This window comes from Typopeltis vanoorti, chromosome 8, assembly GCF_054136105.1.
Source record: "Typopeltis vanoorti isolate ZY-2024b chromosome 8, IOZ_Tvanoo_1.0, whole genome shotgun sequence".
Classification (NCBI taxonomy): Eukaryota; Metazoa; Arthropoda; class Arachnida; order Uropygi; family Thelyphonidae; genus Typopeltis; species Typopeltis vanoorti.
In genome coordinates this window covers 109,515,897-109,536,631 of record NC_143556.1, presented here as the reverse complement: position 1 = coordinate 109,536,631, position 20,735 = coordinate 109,515,897, and positions in this window count along the sequence as shown.

The window sequence follows — 20,735 nt, the reverse complement described above, 5'->3', positions numbered from 1 at the left end:
AGATAATATCATTCTTTCTATAAACTATATATTAAAATATATTCTTAAAACTATTCTCAAGCAACAAATTGAAACCATGCCTTACTTGCAATCAATACAGTCGTCAATTTATTATGACGTCTTTTTTTATTTTTTATGATCTGATCGATATTGCGTGCTCTCTTCATATCTGCCGATCTAATACCAGATTCATATATAGGATTCGTATACAAAAACGTATTAATGCCACCTCTCTGTCTACCGGATTGGGACATAAACCATTCATAGAGAAAGTGATATATTTGTTTCAACATAAAACAGATCAGAATTTCTGGCTGAATATGTCACATTTCCATTATAATGACAAAAATAAGATGATCTGAGTCACTGCTGCGTCACTATTACCAACAGTCAAAATGCAATATAATACAATACTCATGTTGCAGAAATTGCTGCATTGAAATTAAACCCTGATTACAAAATGACCTATTTTAGGTAATTCATAATTCAATCTTAATACAGTGTAATCAATAAGCAAATGTAATCAATAATTGGACTATTTTTTAACAACTTCTTATTTAATATTTAAATCAATAGCTATTTCGATTTGGACTAATTAACAATTAATTTAAATCTTAAATGTTTGTCACATGCAGTATTTACCAATATATTCTGTATCATAAACAGAATGCTATTTATCGCCTTGTTGATGACTTACTCGTCAATTATCCATATCGTTAACGGTTTCATGCTTCATCTTCAATGGCACTAGAAATGGTTTGTGAATGAAAGCAACAGGAGACGAAAATTAATTATAAATATGATTAGCGTCAATTATACAAGGCGGCTGATGGAGTTATCGATGCGTTGACCTCGTATTATCTTCTCATATATGACAGAAAATGACGCTTATATAGATGCCACTGATGGGATTGACGCAAACGCAGACATTATCATTTCTTCGCTAAACTATCCAAATAGTGGGCAACTTAACTATCCAGAGGCATTTAACAGAAATCGAGAATTACGCCAAGTAGCTCATTAATTCATTTACGTGCCTACAGATCTTAAACAGATGTTTATAATGAAAATATTCCGATTTAGAACAAAAGATGTTTTAAAGTAAACATCTTTTGTTAAATAATTCTTGCTTGTAAAGACCCATTTTTTTGTAGGGGAAGTCTTATAAATAAAATTTTTAAATTTTTATTTATAATTAAATAAAATTATGAATCAGGCTGATTCATAATTTTATTTAATGTCTTTCTAATTCCTTTTCTGATAGTGTTGTATCCAGCTGATCCATTTAATTTTTATCCTATGTTAGTTATAATATTAAGTTTCTATACTGTTTTTTTTTTTTAAATTCTTTATAGTCCTTTCTGGGGAGATCTTAGCATTTATAAATATATAGTATATTAGTGCCGTGTGTACTGATATTAGTACCCGGCTAAGATTTTTTTTTATTATTATTTTGTTTTTATGATATATTAATTTTTTTTCAAAATCATCGGCTCTAGATTCTAAATATGTAACTTTTCAAGCCACTTGAGGTCATTAGTAAACTTTTCGCATCAAGAGACGAAATCCATCTTCCCTTAATGACATTCACTAAGCCCATGGTTGGATTCGAACCCGCAACCTCTGCTGAGAGAGCGCTAGCATTCTAACTAATCAGCGAAGTAAGCAGTTAATGTAATGAATGCAAGATTTTTTCTTATTTTTTTTATTTTTTAAATATATTTATTTTTATACTTTCAAGGATTTCTATTATCAGAAACTCACGTGAGTTTACTTTTTTATTTTCCTTTAAAGTTTAGTCTTCTTCAACCTTGGCTACATAGTCATATATGCTGTTTTGTTTTGTGTTCTGATTTTAAACTTGCATTTTTTAAGGGAGATGTTTTCTCTTATTTTCCATTTATTTGCTTAACATGCTTCTCTGGCAAAAGCTAGTGTCTTAAAAGCCATTCCATTGATTGTAGAGTACAGTTACAATTAATCACTTAACTGATACCTGTTTTACTAGTTGCAAAGATTCAAGATTAGCTTGAATTTTTTTTCAATTAATAATCGAAATGGAATGCATTTATTCAAATAATAAGCTTTCAATTTTAAAATTTAAAACTTTTTTTATTATTTATAAAATAATGTATATTATGTCTTCATATTCTGCATTTAATGAGCATTGTAATACAACACGGTATAGTATATATCTTCACAGTTAATCTTGGGTTATCGATAGTGATTGATAATTTTTTTGTTCGACTCTGTTCTGTAGTTCTGTAGAGTAGCAATTATCATTTTCTATCAGCAAGACTGCAGATTGCTCTTTGGCAGTTAACAATGAACTGATTCCAACATTACGCATATTTGCCAAGTCACAAATATTTATCTAGTCGAAAGCGAATATGATTTACTCGAATGCGCAGGAAACAATATAGTAGAGAAATGATTTTGTTAATTATAACGCAAAATTAATAAATTTTGCGTTGGACTAGTAAAATTACAGCTAAAAATTATATTATTAGTTGAATGTCCGTTTTAAATGATTATTATTTTTATTATACTGAGAATTATGCTTTCATTTGTGCAGAGTCAGATCTGTATAAATTAATATTTAGAGTTAAAATATGACTGCGTTTAACAGAAAGGAATAATTTTTTAATAGTTATCGTTTCCATTTCATAATTATTTTTTTAAAAATAATGGTAAGAGGTATCTCATTTTTTATGACAATTCTGTAGAATTGTCATGTTGTCTTAACAGAGTTTTATGATTTACGATTGTAATCCTCCATCTTCTTTCTTTTCTTAAGTTTTTTTTGGTAAGCCATTAAGCGTCTTAAAAGATACGTTCCTCCCATTCACTGTTTGTTTTATCTGATTCACTGCACAATTTATAAAAGTACGACACATAATTTACGTTGCGTAGTTTGAAGAAAAAGAACTGGAGACAGAAGCTTTGTTAACTTACATTATTTGATTTGATTTCGAACCACAAAGGAAAACATAAAACATACGCAAAAGAATGAGAAAAATGTAAACAAAAAAGTTTTAAAGTTTAAGAAGTTTTATCTGAATAAATATTTCTTGAGTAGTATGCACTCCCCAGAGAGAGAGAGAGAGAGAGAGAGAGGACAAGCTTGATTCTTTTTCCGGTTTCCGAAAGGCATTTTCTAGATTTATGGATGGTAATATAATTCAAAAAAGTACGGGATAAAATAATATTTGGATTATTAAATAAATAGAATTAAAATAAAAGAAAATACCAATCACACCATCAATGTCTTCTCAAATAATCACTGAATTAGAAATTAACGACCAGAGAGAGAGAGAGAGAGAGAGAGAGAGAGAGACTTGAAAAAATAGAGCCGCTAATATTCATACAGAGACATCAGACGACATATGTCAAGAGCACTACTAACAATTTGAATCGCAAACACTGATCAAGTCAATCTGAAGCCTTTTAAGCTGTGTGCGTATGCGTGATGCGAATGAATAAAAGAAGGGTCTTAATCTCTGTATTAGGAAATTATTTTCATATGGAATTCAAATAATAAAACATAACTCACGTTCTGCATTGTGTGTATTGTGTTTTTCCGCTTTGTGACGTTTCGTTTTATTAACACGTATCATGTAACCTGAAACTGTGCAATTTAGAACAGTTATTTCGAAAAACTATTTCTTAGAATGAAGACGAGTCATTGGCATCAAGTTGTTGAATGTTTTTTTTTTTATTCCTTTTCAATGTTATTTTTAAGAGAACTAATAGTTGTTAATATGTTCTTTGCATCGAAACTCTATAAATTAACAACCACCCCTAAGAATTTTATCGCTGTCTATCCACAACCGTGTCTATCACGGTTGCTTATCCCATTTTGGGATAACTCAAGTAAATGTTATGAAACAGTTTGGAGAAAATGACAAGATCAATTTTAAACATTTATATAATATTCCCAAACGCGAAAGTTTTTTAAATCGATGGCGCATTAAATGGGCCATTCCGTCTGATTAGCTAACTCACTATTTGTTAGAATACTTCGATTTATTCCTCGCATCATTTAGTGGGTTGCAATCATATTTTTAAATTGTTTCTTTATTTATTATTTCCAAAATAAAAATATAATGAACGAGAGAGAAAACAGCCTGGTCTGGAATTCGACTAAATGGATAGTTACCAGTTTGGAGCAGTTTACACTATTTAAAAAGAAAAAAAAGGAGAAAAAAGAACTATAAGGATTACGAATGAACAAAATATTTTTATTTATGGATTGTATATGAGTAAGGCATATAATTATGTACATTCGTTAATTATGATAAGTCCTAAACTTAATGTTATTTTATTTGGATAATATAAAACTAAAAAGAATGGACTAGTATTTCTTATCTGTCTACTTCCAACGTTAGCTTTATCAATTCATCGAAATTATTCATGACTTAAAAAAAGATTATTTATGAATCTCCTGTCAGATATTACCAAGATATCACTACACAACGAGAGCCTGCGTTGCTCAGTCGGTATAGATGTAACTCTTTTATCGGAAAGACCTCGGTTCGATTCCCATCTATGACGTAAGGAACGTTTATCTGGTTTCTTTCTACTAAAGGTGAGTTAGCCGATCTCATACGGAGGGTCAGAGTTTTTTCACCTGGAAAATCGGGTTTTTCGTCCCTCAGAACATGCACACCGGCCCTTGAACACACACACACACACACACACACACGGATTTACAGTCAGAAAAATACATACTTAATCCCTCATTAGGCGGGTTTAACCAGTCCTTAGGGACCGATGAGGAACGGGGGGGAATCTCATACGAATAAAAATAAAACTAGATGACGGGCACAAAATCTGAAACGAAAATGGGTTACTCATCAATATATCTATCTCATTTGCACACAAGGAAATTAAAATATTTCTCTAAGTGTATTGTATTTTAATGTAATACAAAAAGAGTAATATTATAGAAATACTACAGCAATATACAGTAAGTGCAATATAACGCATTTATAGGAAATATTTTGAAATGGCAAGATTTTTAATTACTTATTAATTTATTAGTTTACATTGATGATGACGTTTCTGTTAAAATGAATATCTAAAAGAAAATTTATTGTGCACTTAATACGACATTTAATATGTTGTAAAATTAGTTTATAATGCTGTAATGTTAAATGATGCAATGATGTCTGAATTTCGATATTATACAGCGTCATTGATATCATATTACGAATCATTACTAATAGAGATTAATTCTGTAATCCAGAAATTCATTAATATTCTTTCCAACAAAACAGAAAAAAAATAGTAAAATAGGTGTAAAATAGGTGTTAAAAATCATTCTTTAATATGTTTTCATTTATGTGCTTTTAATATACTTTATCCAATGCGACCTCTGCAACAACTCATCATAATCTTGGATTACACCCTACCTTTCAGAATTAATTACAGTTTTCCTTATTTAATATTGTTCAGTAAGTTCACTCAAATACACAGCAGCTACCATAACAGAGCAAATATTTCTTTTAAGGTGTACTGCGTTCATGGTGCGATACATTTTAAAATAGATATTATCAAAATGCACACTGAAATAATATTCGTGCATTGCTGGCATTAATTTTTTCTCCTTTTTCAGGAATTGCCATTCGAACAAATATTAAAGTTCTTATCTTTATATAACTTTTTAAAAAGTATAAATTTCAAATAAATTGAAATAATTAAACAAGGTTTATATAATGTATATTTATGCGTATAAGACGTGTGATCAAAAGTATCTGGATTTTTTTTTTATATGGAAGCACGGATTCCATTTTATTGGGTTATCTCGTTATCTCCTTAAAAATACGACTCCCCAGAACATATGCAGATGATTCTGATGGAATCAGTTACATTTTGAGACACATTGAAATCATTTCACCCTGGGAAAAAGAGGAATTGCGCTGGAGAAGGTTATGTAAGCCGAGTGGCGAACCATGGGAATATTAAAATTCCTGGATGATCTGGGGCTCTTGGCATGGCGTATGGTAGTGAAGTAGCCAAATGATCGTAGACCAGCACACTTTCAATTTTAATTATTTTGAATTTGGTAAGCAGCTACGTTCCACTTCTTGCCGTCGTCGAGATCTATCCGTTGAAATGTTCTCGACCGTATTCACAATTTTTCTGAGTTTTTCCGTTTGGTGACCGTGGAATCGAATATCTAATGGTCTCTCCTCCGCAAACCTAGAGTCGTGAAAATTACCAAAATGTTACGCAGGCATCTACATTTAATCCAATAAATTAAATTACTATTTAATGTATCGCATGTACTATGAAATATAATTTTATAAAAAACTTAATACGTGCAAAGAAAAAGATTAGTGACTTATCGTATCAGATAACAACGTCATAATTAGTTCCATCGATTTATGAAAGTGGGCGGCCGAATTATGAACTGCGGCTACTTCAAAAAGTAACCTGTTTATTTCTTAATTTGATTTTTAAATATTTGAATGTGTTTTTTATTTATAATAGATAACACTCTACCCTTCTTTCAAAATTAATTACAGTTGCATTTTTTCATTAAATATTGGTACATATGAATAGCATGACTGATCCAATTTACATCAATAAGAGGATTAAATTTCGAAAAACCCTTGAGCAACGAATTCCATTATTTGCTAAAGTGCAACTAAATATATTAATTTCTGTAGTCTTCCCTTCTTTCTTTCTTACTGTAGTGCCATCGCTACTCTCTTTGATTCTCGTCTTTTTTCAATAAAACCGTTGACCAAAAAAGAAATTAAAGTGCTAAACAGAGTTTCATTTTCTCAACAATAATAATAATCGCGTTCAATTTGAATTTGATTTCGACACCCACTTAAGGATAAAGGAACCTAAATTAGCCTTTGAAAGATTCGCATGCTTCTTTGTGGTTGGGAACTATATTCCATATTGCAATTTCTTACAAACATGATTCATAAAACATTTTTTATTAGTTTAATATTAACCATTTTGACGTAGGCGAATCTGAAAGCGAAATCTTTGTTTTGGTGATCAATAAGTATTTCAGAAATTTCATAAAGAGTCTTACGATTAGGTAACATCATGGCAAAATATTAATACCTACGAGAGGTTGTTAGGCAAGTTAATATTTCAAAAAGTAATATAGTCCGAATAGAAACATGAGCGACAGCGGATAAGACGACAGGAGATTCCTTTATTAACAGAGGTAACTTCATATACTAGACACTATCCTGTTTAATATTATTATTTTTATCATCATCAAAATTCTTATCAACCAGAAAAGTAGACAGCATTTAAGATGAAAAAATGGAAACTTATTTGAATGGATGCCATGCCTTTATATAAAATTATTTATTCTTTTAAGTTTGAACATTGCATTTCATCGGTTATGAACTAACTTGTAAATAAATATGAACTTGATCATGAGATTTGGAGGTAGAGAATTGAATTATTGCTTATCGACACGAAGGTAAAGTGAAGATTGATTTTAAAGAAACAACAGTTTCAACTCAACAGTCTGCGTTTGTGAATGCACAAGAGTTGAATATTTAAGAGAAAGGCATGGTGACAGATACATCTAGAGTGTGCTGTCCACAATAAGCCTTGTGGCTTCCTGAAGGCTTGAAACACGTAACGATAACAATCAACTAATCAAATAAATAAACAAAGTTACCCTTGGGTGATGGTTTTAGGTAGACCGTAGATGAACAGTTAGTATTAATAATAATGCTAGCTGTTTGTCTTTAGCATGGTTCTCTTGTTCGTTGTCTATACAATATAAAACATTGTTTTATATTGTATAACAATATTAGCTATGCTGTTACTACTCCTAACCATATGCTAGAAGTAGTAACAGCAATAGCTAATATTGCTGGTAATAATAATGCAATGCTTGTTATCAGGTGAGTGTTACAAGTATGCCAACAAATAGTTTCATTTTCTGTGTTCTGCTCGTCCATCAATGCCATGAGTTAACAATTACAAACCGTTCTCTACAGGTCACAAATGTGTTTTGAAGACCTCAGACTTTCAAAAACAGAGTAATCGTACTTCTCGTAGAGAAAATCATCTACCACGTAAATTATATTCATAAACATTCATACTACCGGACGATACGAACTACTCCATGTAATGGAAGATGCAGAGACGCTGTTCACTTCAGTTTAGTCTAAATGTATAGCGTAGTGCTTCATTTATAATGAAAGGATACACTTATAAATAAATGATATATTTAGTGCTCATACATGAAATTTTATATACGTTTTATTTATGTGACATATTTATAAATGTGTATGCCATTTATAAATGAAATACGGGTAAATATCATGAAGATGAATTACCTGACGTTTTTTTTCCCAAGAAATTAGCAATTTTTACAGCTTTCTTTCTTTATTGTGTTTACTTCTCAAAGTGATGAGGCTATCTTCTCTTTTTTATTCTCCATTCGAGTTATTTCAAGTGAAGAAACCAAAAGAATCTGTCACTCTCAAAACTTTAAGTTGAATTTTTTGATACTGAATTTCTATCCAACAAGAAGCTTCCTCGCTTTTACCAAGGCAACGGAAATGCCACAGCAAAAAGCAAGAACATCGCATTTCTATTGTACGGTTATTTGACATGGTCACTGTGCAAGAAAACCTTTTATTGTGTAAAATTTTCAGAGGAATTTTAAACATTCTTGAAGAATTCATTGAAAATGAATTGTTAGAATTGCAGACTTGGTGAACAAACCTGAGTTTCGTCGAATTGTATTGTGCCCAACTACTACGAAAACGTCACTTCTGCACAAGCAGTTTTGTTGACAAAGTAGATTGACGTTGTATGAGAATATCTTTGAGGAAACAGAATAAGAAAAAAATGCCTTTCACACCTTTCAATAAACCTAAATAAAGAGATCAATAGTGACAACATCCTTTCTAAAATCGCCAATGTTCTTATCTTTACATTAGCATCAAAAATATTTGGTTTCTCTTAATTAAGAAAAGTTTAAGCTTTTTCCCCCTCTCTGTGTATTCAATTACAGATACATGAGAAACATTCTATGATAAAGTGCGAATTTTATAAGCACCGCGACAGATACAAGACAGGAACAGAGGAATCAATTATAATAATCTCTTTGGAGTATAAGACGGAAATAAAGGAATTAATTGTGGATGTCCATTTTCTAACGTGGTATCGATGTGATCAAATAAACTAAACTACAAAGGATAAGTGCAGGATTTCTCCGCGAATATACTTAAATTGCAAACTCAATAGGTATTGGACGTATACGTACTTTGCACACACACACACACACACACACACACACACACACACACACACACACACACACACACACACACACACACACACACACACACACACACACACACACACACACACACCTGCACCCAAGCAGAGTCTATATTCGTGCACACATTTTCGAAAACGAATCACATCATAGGTCTGTATTATTATAGAAAGTAATTTCAAAATATTTAAGGATATCTTTTCTTAAAAAAAGTTCTATACATAATTTAATATTACAATAGTGTGTGATTTTTCCCTCATGTTTTCAATGCATCTTCGTTGAAATGTATAACATTTATATTCTCAACGCCTAATCCTAGGACCCATTTCCTGGTTCTACATCCATTACTTAGGCATCTCAAAAATCCAGGTTCCATCCTATTTCTTCTTTTTCTTCATCTGGCAGGTGAATGGTTTATTATTATTACGTTACCCCCTCCAGGGAGGCCAAAGACTTATCGAGGGAGGGCACCTACTCTACAGCTCTCTGTCCCAACCACTCAATCCATCAACTAAAACGAACCGCAACTACCATCATCATCATCATCTACACCAATGCCATCTACCGCCCACTACCACTAGTATTTTTACAGATATTCGCAAACATCCATGCCCACATCGGGATTCGAACCCGCAGCCTTCTGGTTGGAGAGTGGATACGCTAACCCCTCGGCCAACCATGAACAAATCGTCGCTATTTGTCTCAATCTATGATCATTTCTGTCATCTCTGAAGCTGGATAATAGTGTCCTTTCCATCAATGACTGCAGTTAAGTTTTTTCTCACTTCCATCTATCCTATCAAGAATTTCTAAAATCCGAATTCCAAAGTAATTGCTCTCAAATTCCAATTTTAATTTTAAGTAATCTTTCGATACAGGGAGAAACCTTGAATTCTGACTAAGACCACTTTTTAAGAAATCATTATACTCATTCTATATTTATTATGTTTATACAGCGTTTCCAGAGGCAGCTTTATCTTTTTGAGGGATGAAAAAAACCAAAAACCTAAGTTTCCAGAAGGAGAAAAACGCACGCTAAAACCTCAGCATGATGTTAACTCACTTTACTTCCAAACGTTGTTTTATTTCATATAAATGTTTCAGATATGATTGACGAGAATCATTTCTGGGTCTTTTTTCGCCAAAGAACCTTAAGGGGCTAAGACTTTAAAGAGAAATATTTCTTATTTATTAGAATAATCATTACGTGTCATCATAAAATAAAGCATAAAAAACACAGATGAGATGTGGAGAGCTGAACTTTATTAAATAAGAAAAGAATAATGGAGAACGGAATTTAACTAGACTGCTCTGAGGCAACTAAGCCATGAGAGAAAGAGAGAGAGAGAGAGAGAGAGAGAGAGAGAGAGAGAGAGAGAGAGAGAGAGAGAGAGAGAGAGAGAGAGAGAGAGAGAGAGAGAGAGTGCAGCATTACGTATGTTTACTTAAAAGGAAGGGGCGAGCTGGAGGAGATCGAGTTTATCACAGGAAAAAAACCGATACTTCCTCAGCTGACTTATATTAACTTAAAAACTCTTTTAAAGGTCAAGATTTAATCTTAAGTCTTTGCAATAGAAGAGCACAGCCGTTCTTCTTCTTCTTCTTCGATCACAGTACTTTTGACTACAGGACTTTTGATTATAGACCTTCTAAATTCATTGAACCATGATAGAGGACTTTGTTTCGATAATTATTTGAAAAAAAATGAGTTTTTATTAAATAACCAGTTTTCAATTATCTTGCTTTTTGTATATTTCCACAACCCATGATAGGTTGTAAGCTATATTACATCAGTACAGTGGGCATATGAAGATTTTGTTTTATCATTTTATTATTTTTATATATTTTTTATATTTTACATATTCCGAAAATCTTCTCAAGAGGCCAAACACATGAAACTATTTTCTGAGTCAATTCAATCTTCCAGTAGACATGGCGGTTGTCTCACACAAGCCGAGGAATTTCATCTCCCACACAAACATTCATGCCCATAGCGAGATTCGGACTCACTCGCCGTTTTTTGGTTAGGACAGATGACATAGGACAGATGAATTATTTATATAATTCGATAAACATTTGTTTTGTTATTTTTATATTCTATAGCTGTTCTATATTCTATATTATTCTATATTCTATTTGCATTCAAGGACCCCTATCTTCGAAGCCGAAACAAACTGAAAAGTAATTCAATCACCGATTTTCTTGAATACTTGAATAGCCTTAAGACCTTATTATTCTAATATACTAACTGTAAAATAAAATAAATAAAAAAACCTGTTAAATTTCAGTAATGTAATCGATAAAAATAATTTTAAATGTTTTTAATCTAAATTTAATCAAAGCCGGATTCTTTTTTCTGATTTACCAGTAAGTAATGGCAGTCATCCTTTAAGTTTCTTATACACGGTGCTATTATTGAAATATCGACGCTTAGCAGTCTGCCTCGAATAAAGTTGATCACTAAACAGAATAATCCAATTATGTGCTACTAATTTACATGAATCAGTAATAAACATTGTAATAAATAGTATAAACATTGTAAAATGTCACTTGAAATTCAATTATTAATATAAATTTTCCTTTTACTAAATGAACTAAATAATTTAATAAAGTAATAAAACAATAAAATCAATATGATCGTCTTCTTTCAGATATTCGTTTGCAGTTTAAATGCTAAATCGATGTCGAGAATGAAATAAGATAAACCAGGACTCTTTTCACTACACAAACAACTGCCGTTCGTTAGATGGATAATCACTTTTAATGTCCAGCATGCATCTAAACCAAGAGGGTCACAGCAAGATAGTTTAAGAAGGATGCACTCTACATGCAAATGGCAATTTCAGTTTGGAAAGCAATCATGAAAGCAAATGGCTCATAAATTATTACCCATTAAAAGGTCTAAAGCAGAAATTTATTGTTATAGAAATACATCCCCAAGGTTATAAAGAAATTTTTAATGGGAGTTGTTGAGACAGTAACTTCAGCCTGTAGTCCGAACGTTAAGAATAGAAAATAGATGACGGCGAATAACTAGTGGAGTGCGCAGCCTGGTATGTGTGCGTACGCGCATCCGTGCACGAGGATTTGTATGGATATATATATATATATTTATTTATTTGAAGGGAAAAAAAAATTGTGGTTTCATTTTTATGTTTCTTCTAAGAAATATAGTTATCCGTAGATTAGTCAGAACCAGTGTTAAGAAAATAAGCCATTAACAAACGAGGCGTATTGAAAGAGTGCACGAAAATTGTTTTTAAGCCTATAAGACGTCTGATAGCTGATAATGAAGCTAACTAGATCATTTACGCCCGAAAGATGGGGGGGTATAATTAAATGCTTTGATTAATTATGGATATTATTAATTAATTTTGCAGAATTAATTTTAGATATTTTAAAATAGATGACTTTGAAGCAAAAGTCATCTATTCTGTTCAAGCAAATAAGTAATAACCAGATATCTTGGGCGTTTTCAGAAAAAATAATGAATGAGACATCAGTTCACTATATGAGAAGTAATCCTTTAAGAAAATTTACACAATAGTTAAGCAAGCTTATATTCCAGGTCTGGAATGAAACGATTTGTCATGCAGGAAGCGAATTCTAAAGCTAGCTTATAAGGGTGTTCTTGCAACCTGTCATACTATAATAATCAGCCGGTAGCAATAACTCATGACAAGGTTGAAAAGTTATTACTACCGGATAAAAAAAAGATTAACTAATTTAGTACGTGATTCCACTATTATTTAATGTCCTGCGTTAAGTTGCCTTACACAATCAAACTTATTCAAGTAACTTGCTCTGCACACCCCCTCTACATAACATTTACTTCTGGCAAAGTTGCTGCCATTTACTCATGATAGATGTTCTGTCTCTTGCTACCATAAGTCATGTGGAGTGCAACAAGAAACTGCACGAATTTTCTTTAATTATTTAGCAAACTTTATATATAGTATTGAAGAAATATGCTTTTCAAATGTCAAGTGTATTGCGCGTTTTTCTTAGATATAAATAGTAATTTTAATTATTTTTAGATTTAGTAGATTTATGTTGGACTTTATCACACTGTTCATTTATTTTAGTTAACTTGTTTAAAACAAGACAATTTGGTGTTCTAAGTTGATAAACTGAATTGTTTTTAATTAATATAAAGTGTCATCTGCATCTACTAGTAGTAGCATCCTGACAATCAAGAGGAAGGTGAATTAGTCAATCTCATAACGAGATAGCGAGGATTTTCCTTTCGGAAACTCACCTTTTTAAGCGTACAAAACAGAAAAGTAGGAAGGAGAAAGCCTGAAATTGAGAAATAAAATAATAATAATAATAAGCAGCCTCGTGTTCATAGTTCTCTGCTGCAATTTCAAACAGTACAACTACGACCTACCAGTTTCATAAAATTCGTATAGCTATCTAGAAAATGTCCATAATTATCTTGTTATTGTTGTTGTGGTTATAGCCTTTTGGCTGTTTAGGGGCAGCTATATATTCTCCATGACTATGAGCAAGGTGGTTTCCTTTGCTTTCCTTGCCGTACTATATCCTATGGCTGTATCCATATGTGTTCACGGGGCCAGTTTGACTGATTGCGGGATGAAAAACCCCACATAAACCGCTGGGAAAAACCCTGCTGTCCACGCCCAAGACCGGTTAACTAGGTTATGGCGTAGGAAAATCCTTCAACACCTCACGTCGTCGAAGGGAATCGAACCTAGGACACTCTTTCCTCAGGCATATGGTTGCGAAGAGCATAGCCACTAGGCTAATCGAGCGGACATAATTATCTTATGAAAATTAAATCAGAAAATATATCAAGTTATTAACCGTTTATTACCTTATTTTAAATAAATTATTTACTTTAGAAAAGTAATGTTCATCCTCGAATAAACTATGTGATGCCACCTTTAACTGTTTGGGCAAGAAATATGGTTTCAATTCCCACCTGTGAAGAGATTTCCAGAATGGCTAAGTTAATCGAAGGCGGAAAAGATTTCTCTTCTTCGTTAAATCGATTATTTTCTTTAGCGACTTAGAACTATTCCTCTGAAAGAACTCGCATACTTTACTTTATTTCTGTTTTTGTCTGTAGGTTGATCGAAAACATGTAAACATTGAAAACAGTAAGAAGATTTTTATAAGATCTTCTTACGACAATCCTTCCGAGAAATTTATTACAGTAGAACATTAATAGGTAACCGAGGGAAGGGTCTAAAAACATATATGACTTAGTAAAAAAAAATCGAAATTAGTCTCAGCACCTAGTTTATTGTAATATTTCGTTGTTTGCTCTTTTATTACAGCCACACAGTCTGTATCATCATCCAAATAATAAAAGACGTATCATGTTTCACCACCGTCAAAGCTTATATGATCACATAACCAACTTATGTGACTAGACTTCCTACAAGAATCAAAGAATAATAGCGTGAACTACTCTAAGTATTTCCTTGTTATGGAACATACCAATTTTCTTAAGCGGCGAAAGAAGAAGAATAAACTAATCCCACAGTTTATTATAGAAAAGAAATTTTAGCGAACGGTTGCACGTAGGATTTACAGAGAGCTAACCACGTATTACACCAGAACACCTGCACTTTCAAAGAGAACTTTAGTGAAACTTAATTTACAAAAGTAGGAAGTTGTGAAAAAAAGAGAACATACGCGGATAGATGAGCTTTGTGCTAAAGTTTATTTCTTGTGTATCAGGCTGGAAGCTGGGATCTACGAGAATAACAAGAGAAAATTAAAACAACAAGAACAACCAAAAGCATCTCGTGACGTTCTGGTATTACCGTGTAACAAAGTAATAGAACAATTGAATGTATAAAGTATATACACTGCTTGGAAAGAAGTCAACGGACACCTGCATGGACAAGATGTATCACGCCATGTAACGAGTCATGCGTTTATAGCAAGTATAAATTGGAAGAATATGATGATCCCAACTGTATCCAGGTGAAATGGCTGCAACGGAGTTTGAAACGCTTCTTTCAAACAGAGTTTGAAAGAAGCGTTTTCTAATCGGATATCAGAGAAATTGAGCCATCCCAGGTTAATAATCAATGATACCATACTGAGATGGAAGCTCAGGGAGTCAACTGCAAGTGCTAACTGTCGACCCATCACACTCACCGAACGTGACCCTAGGGTGCAACAAAGAATAATATGTAAAAACTGTCATTCATCGGCCGACACGTTGAATGCGGAGTATTAGGAATCGACTGGAACACGAATCTGCACAAAAATATCCGCAATCGATGCTCAGAACATGGGTGTCCATGCTAAGACCGCAATATGCAAGCCCCACATTATCCGAACCAACATTCAGAGTGGTCTTCTGTGGTGTAAAATGGGACATGGAAGCTTGGAAAGCTGTGTTATGAAACGACGAATCACGCTACACCCTCTACCGATTAGATGGACGCATGTGAGTGTGGCGTATTGCTGGTGAACGTCTCTTACCAGAGTGCATAACCCTAACTATGCAGTTTGGAGACGGCGTGTTAGTATGTGTTAATATGATCCGTTTTTCCTTTTGGCCTTGTTTGTGGTTACACGAAAATTGAACTCCGAGAGGTATTTGAGAATTCTGGACAATGCAATGCTTCCTACTTTGCCGTTTCTATGGAACTCACCACACTATCTCTTAGAGCCAGACAATGCATGTGTTATAAGGTTGTGGAATAACGTTAGAAAATCTTGAATGCACTTCTGCATAGATTTTCGTAGCAGAAATAGCTCCCATTATCGCCTTAAGAAGAACTAGAATATCTTTAAGAGATACGTTTCCATTGGTTTTGCATTGCAAGTTGTGAATCAAGCCATTTTAGGAGGATAAACAAGCGCAAATCGGTGTGGAGGCAGTTAAGAGAATGCATTATTTAAGTTCACTGCGATTGGTGAAAAGTGTCAACATGACATTTTGCTACTTCCTTGAAATGTTCTACGAGCAACTTAATGTTCTAATTTTCGTTGTTATTCTACATTGAGTGAGGTTTAAATTATGAAATCTTGTAAATTTTACAAGGCGTGTTTTTCTGTAATTTAAATATTTAAAACAGTTTAGTGCAGCACAATTAAGCTGATTCTTGGTGGCTTCAGGCCATGTTGAATCTTAATCTTTTCGACATCTTTAGTCATTCTTTAACCCTTCTTATATAAACTCAGTTAATATTTTCACACAAAAGCGAATTTTGCAATTACTTTTTCGTAAAAGTTAGCGATTGTAAAATCCTACTCTATAACAAAACAAATGAGATACTATTCAATGAAGATAGTTACAAATATGTTAGTTATTTGATCATTTTAATGTTAATAACTCAGTGATACTTGTAAACAAATAGGACATTAGTACTACAGATGAGTGAAGCATCAGATAATCCAGAAAATAGCTTCCAGTGTAAGGTTTCTGGAGACTAGAGACCATATAATGGTAATTTTTCAAGCAAGGTCACACATCTAGTCAGTAGAATAATTCTCACAGTTGGAGATGAAAATCATCTATTACCTAAACATGTTCATAAATATTCATGCCTACAGTGGAATTTAAAGCTACAGCACGTTGAATGGAGACCATAATGCTGCCCACTCTACTACACATGACAACAATACGTATTAGCATATGGTTGTGCAGCAATATTACTTATCCTGGTGATCTTTGTAAATGCATTTGAAAGTTTCTTTAAAAGGATGGATTTAGAGTATTGCTCAATGGTCATTGCTTTCAAACATGTTTACTAGGACTACGACTATATGAGTGGCAAATAGAGATCAGTTCCCATCTCAAAAATTTCCTTATTTTTTGTTTACATATTCACATTTCCAATCTAAAAATATTTTTTTATTATTATGTTCTTATTCCATTCTTGTGTTTCACATATTATATACGTGATATTATATGATAAAAAACGAAGCGTATTTTGAAAAATCAACGCTACTTCCAAGACATTTTCATGCTGATTATATATATATATATATATATTTTTTTTTTTTTTTTTAATCACGTCTATGGCACTGAGAGCAATGCCAACATGGTCTTCTACTTGGATGAACTAACTTATAAGCAGTTGAACGAAATGGTTCGTGTAATGTACTCCTTTTTCTAAGGTAGTCGCGATTTATAATGAAACTAGAACCTGTGTTTGCTTTACGCGTTGATGCTATAGATTATTATGCAAATCTTATAGTCGTAAAAAGTAATTATTGAATATTCGCTACTTAAATGCCCCCCCCCCTTGCTTCTGTTGAAATATTTAGTCATTAAAACAAAATTAAGCCAAAAAAGTTCGAATTCTAACTTATAAATTGCAATAATAGTGGCATTGTGCGCTAGTCCAGTTAGACTATTACGATTGTCATTCGTGGCTTTTGATTGTTTTCTCTTTTTTTGATGTACATGTTTCCATAATAGACGCATTTTATAGCTTTCTTTAAGCCCCAAATAATTATGGTAATTTAGGCAACGTTTGAATAGATTCATGTGTTGCAGGTAAGCTGAAGATAAGACATTCACTTTAACTTCAATAGCCAAGAATAGATTTACCACGAAAGAGAAACATATTTATTTTGTTGAAGTGCTCCTTGTTTGTAAATTTTTAAACTAGTTCTTTTTTTTCTGAGATACTCCTTCAATTTTTTTAGGAAATTTAAGAAGTATCTTTGTTCATATGGTAAGGGGTTTCAAACCCATGAATGAAGCGGGAAAAGGTTTCTTGACCTCCTACGGCACTTTCGACGTCTGAAAACATTAAACCAAAAAAAACCCCCGCTTTATTTCTACCTTAAAAATTGCATCATTAGTTTCATTAGTGTAATTCATATAACTAACGTATTCATCCATTCATCCATAGTGATAATGCACAGACATTAGATCACTCATAGCTTTGATTCTAATTAAGTCGGTTTCAGTAGACGTAAATGCAGTCTGCAGAAATTTTTTTGAGAAAAAACGTTGAAGACTTCTTTGACGAAAGCAGAGCTATTTGGAATTTAAAAAAATTAAAACGTCTGAAAACATTAAAAAAATTAAAAAAAAACCATTAAACGTCTGAAAACATTAAAACAAAAAAAAAACCGCTTTATTTCTACCATAAAAATTGCATCATTAGTTTCATTAGTGTAATTCATGTAACTAACGTATTTATCCATTCATCCATAGTGATAATGCACAGACATTAGATCACTCAGTAGCTTTGATTCTAATTAAGTCGGTTTCAGTAGACGTAAATGCAGTCTGCAGAAAGTTTTTTGAGAAAAACTTTGAAGACTTCTTTGACGAAAGCAGAACTGTTTGACTTGCTATATAATAAACGTCATCTCAGAAGCTCATTTTATAAAGATGATGCCTTTCATTACGTGTAGGTCTAGTACACGAGTAACCTTTATAAAAGATTTTCGAGAAGGTAGCACCTCTCATGCAAGGTGGGGGCCTGTTTGTGAGATGAAAGCTCGAATGGCTTTATCCCGCAAAAGAGATAAATCCATGCAAACAATGCAATTAGACATAGCAGTCTAATGAAGATAGGATTAATCTCCCTATTGTAGCAGTAATTGGGATTACATGAAGACGAGTTTCTTGGTCGTCATAACCATCAAATCGACACGTGAAAGGAATTACGAAATGTTCCATACCCATTGGAAAATTAGCATTCTCTGTTATGGACCAACCTTTTCATTTAATAACAATCTATAATTGCTGTCAATATAGTCGCGATTTATAATATAAATAATGTAAAACATTATTTATATTATAATGTTATTTATATCATAATGTAAAACATTGCCATTCGTAACATTACACATTATATATTTATATGCGTATGTTTAATTAATTGGTGTTTTAATTGGCTGAGTAAAAATAGGTTTTTCACTCAGAATATAACTTTTTTTTATATTTTCCGCAAATTTTCTATCTGATATCTAGGATAATTTTTAATTTTTAAATAACTTTCGTGTTGGATAGAACTGGGTTCGAATCCCGTCTACCACGAGAGGAACCTTTATGAGGACTTTTCAACTGAAGGTGAAGTTAGCCTCCTTCATATAAATGGCCTTCTCTCATTAAACTCAGATCTTGCCCATAAATTTGCTGATGAACTGATTATGGGAATTACAGGAATAAAAATCCTTGCGTTTATTTATGCTATGCTTAGTACAAAGAAAAGAAATTTCTATTAGAGAAGAAATAGTTTTTGTTCACAGATTACTTTATCGCACATCACCTGAGAACCTCAGGGCAAAAAATCTACATTCTGGTCGACTTCATAATGGTTTAGCGGTTACTTAAGTCATAACTCATTGTGTAATTTGCATTCTGCGCCATGTGAATACAAGTTAGCCTCCTTCATATAAATGGCCTTCTCTCATTAAACTCAGATCTTGCCCATAAATTTGCTGATGAACTGATTATGGGAATTACAGGAATAAAAATCCTTGCGTTTATTTATGCTATGCTTAGTACAAAGAAAAGAAATTTCTATTAGAGAAGAAATAGTTTTTGTTCACAGATTACTTTATCGCACATCACCTGAGAACCTCAGGGCAAAAAATCTACATTCTGGTCGACTTCATAATGGTTTAGCGGTTACTTAAGTCATAACTCATTTTGTAATTTGCATTCTGCGCCATGTGAATACAAAATATTTCATATTTTAAATGAAACCTTAAAACGATAAATACATGCGCGTGAAAAAACACTTCCTACAAAAAAATTAATTAATTTTTTTTTGCAATGAATACCTCACATTCAGTGTTTTACATATCTTGCTTTAGTCTTAAACAGCGAGCATTTTGTTCAAGGAAGAACTTGATTGAAAAGTTGTTATTCATCCTCTGACAAGCTCAGAATGATCAGGCTAAGAGTAAAAGAACTTTCTCAAGATGATTGCTGTTGCATCATCTTGAAAAAGTTCTTTTACTCTTAGCTTGATCATTGTGACTTGTTCTTTTAGAAATGGTCATCCGATTAACACGTAAAATATAAGTTTGAAAAGGAAGGATGTTTATGACAGAGAATTTAGTGTGTGAAAGAGATACGTTGGGAGTAATTGTAATTTCAGTTAACGGAAGAAAACATTCAGAAGAGGAAGGAACTTGTTTCCACTTCTTAAACTTCAAAAAAAAATTGTTTTCCCAAAATCAACATCATTCCAAATTGTCTTACTATTAGCTTTACTCATTCTCTCAAATTGGGAATAAATCGCTGTCCAAGAATTCTTTCAATTATATAACTGGTAAAACAGCTACATATGACTTCCTTATATTATAGAAATCATCTCCTCAAAGTAACACCTTTTCTGATATTGTATGAAATGGAAAAATTTGGAGACGCCTACTTGTGTTTCAACGCCAACTTGAAACACAAGTAGGCGTTGTACAAACATCCATACACACAATTCAACTTGAAACTTATCGCATCAACTTCTCATCCGACTCTGTTATTTAGAACAGCCGTCCT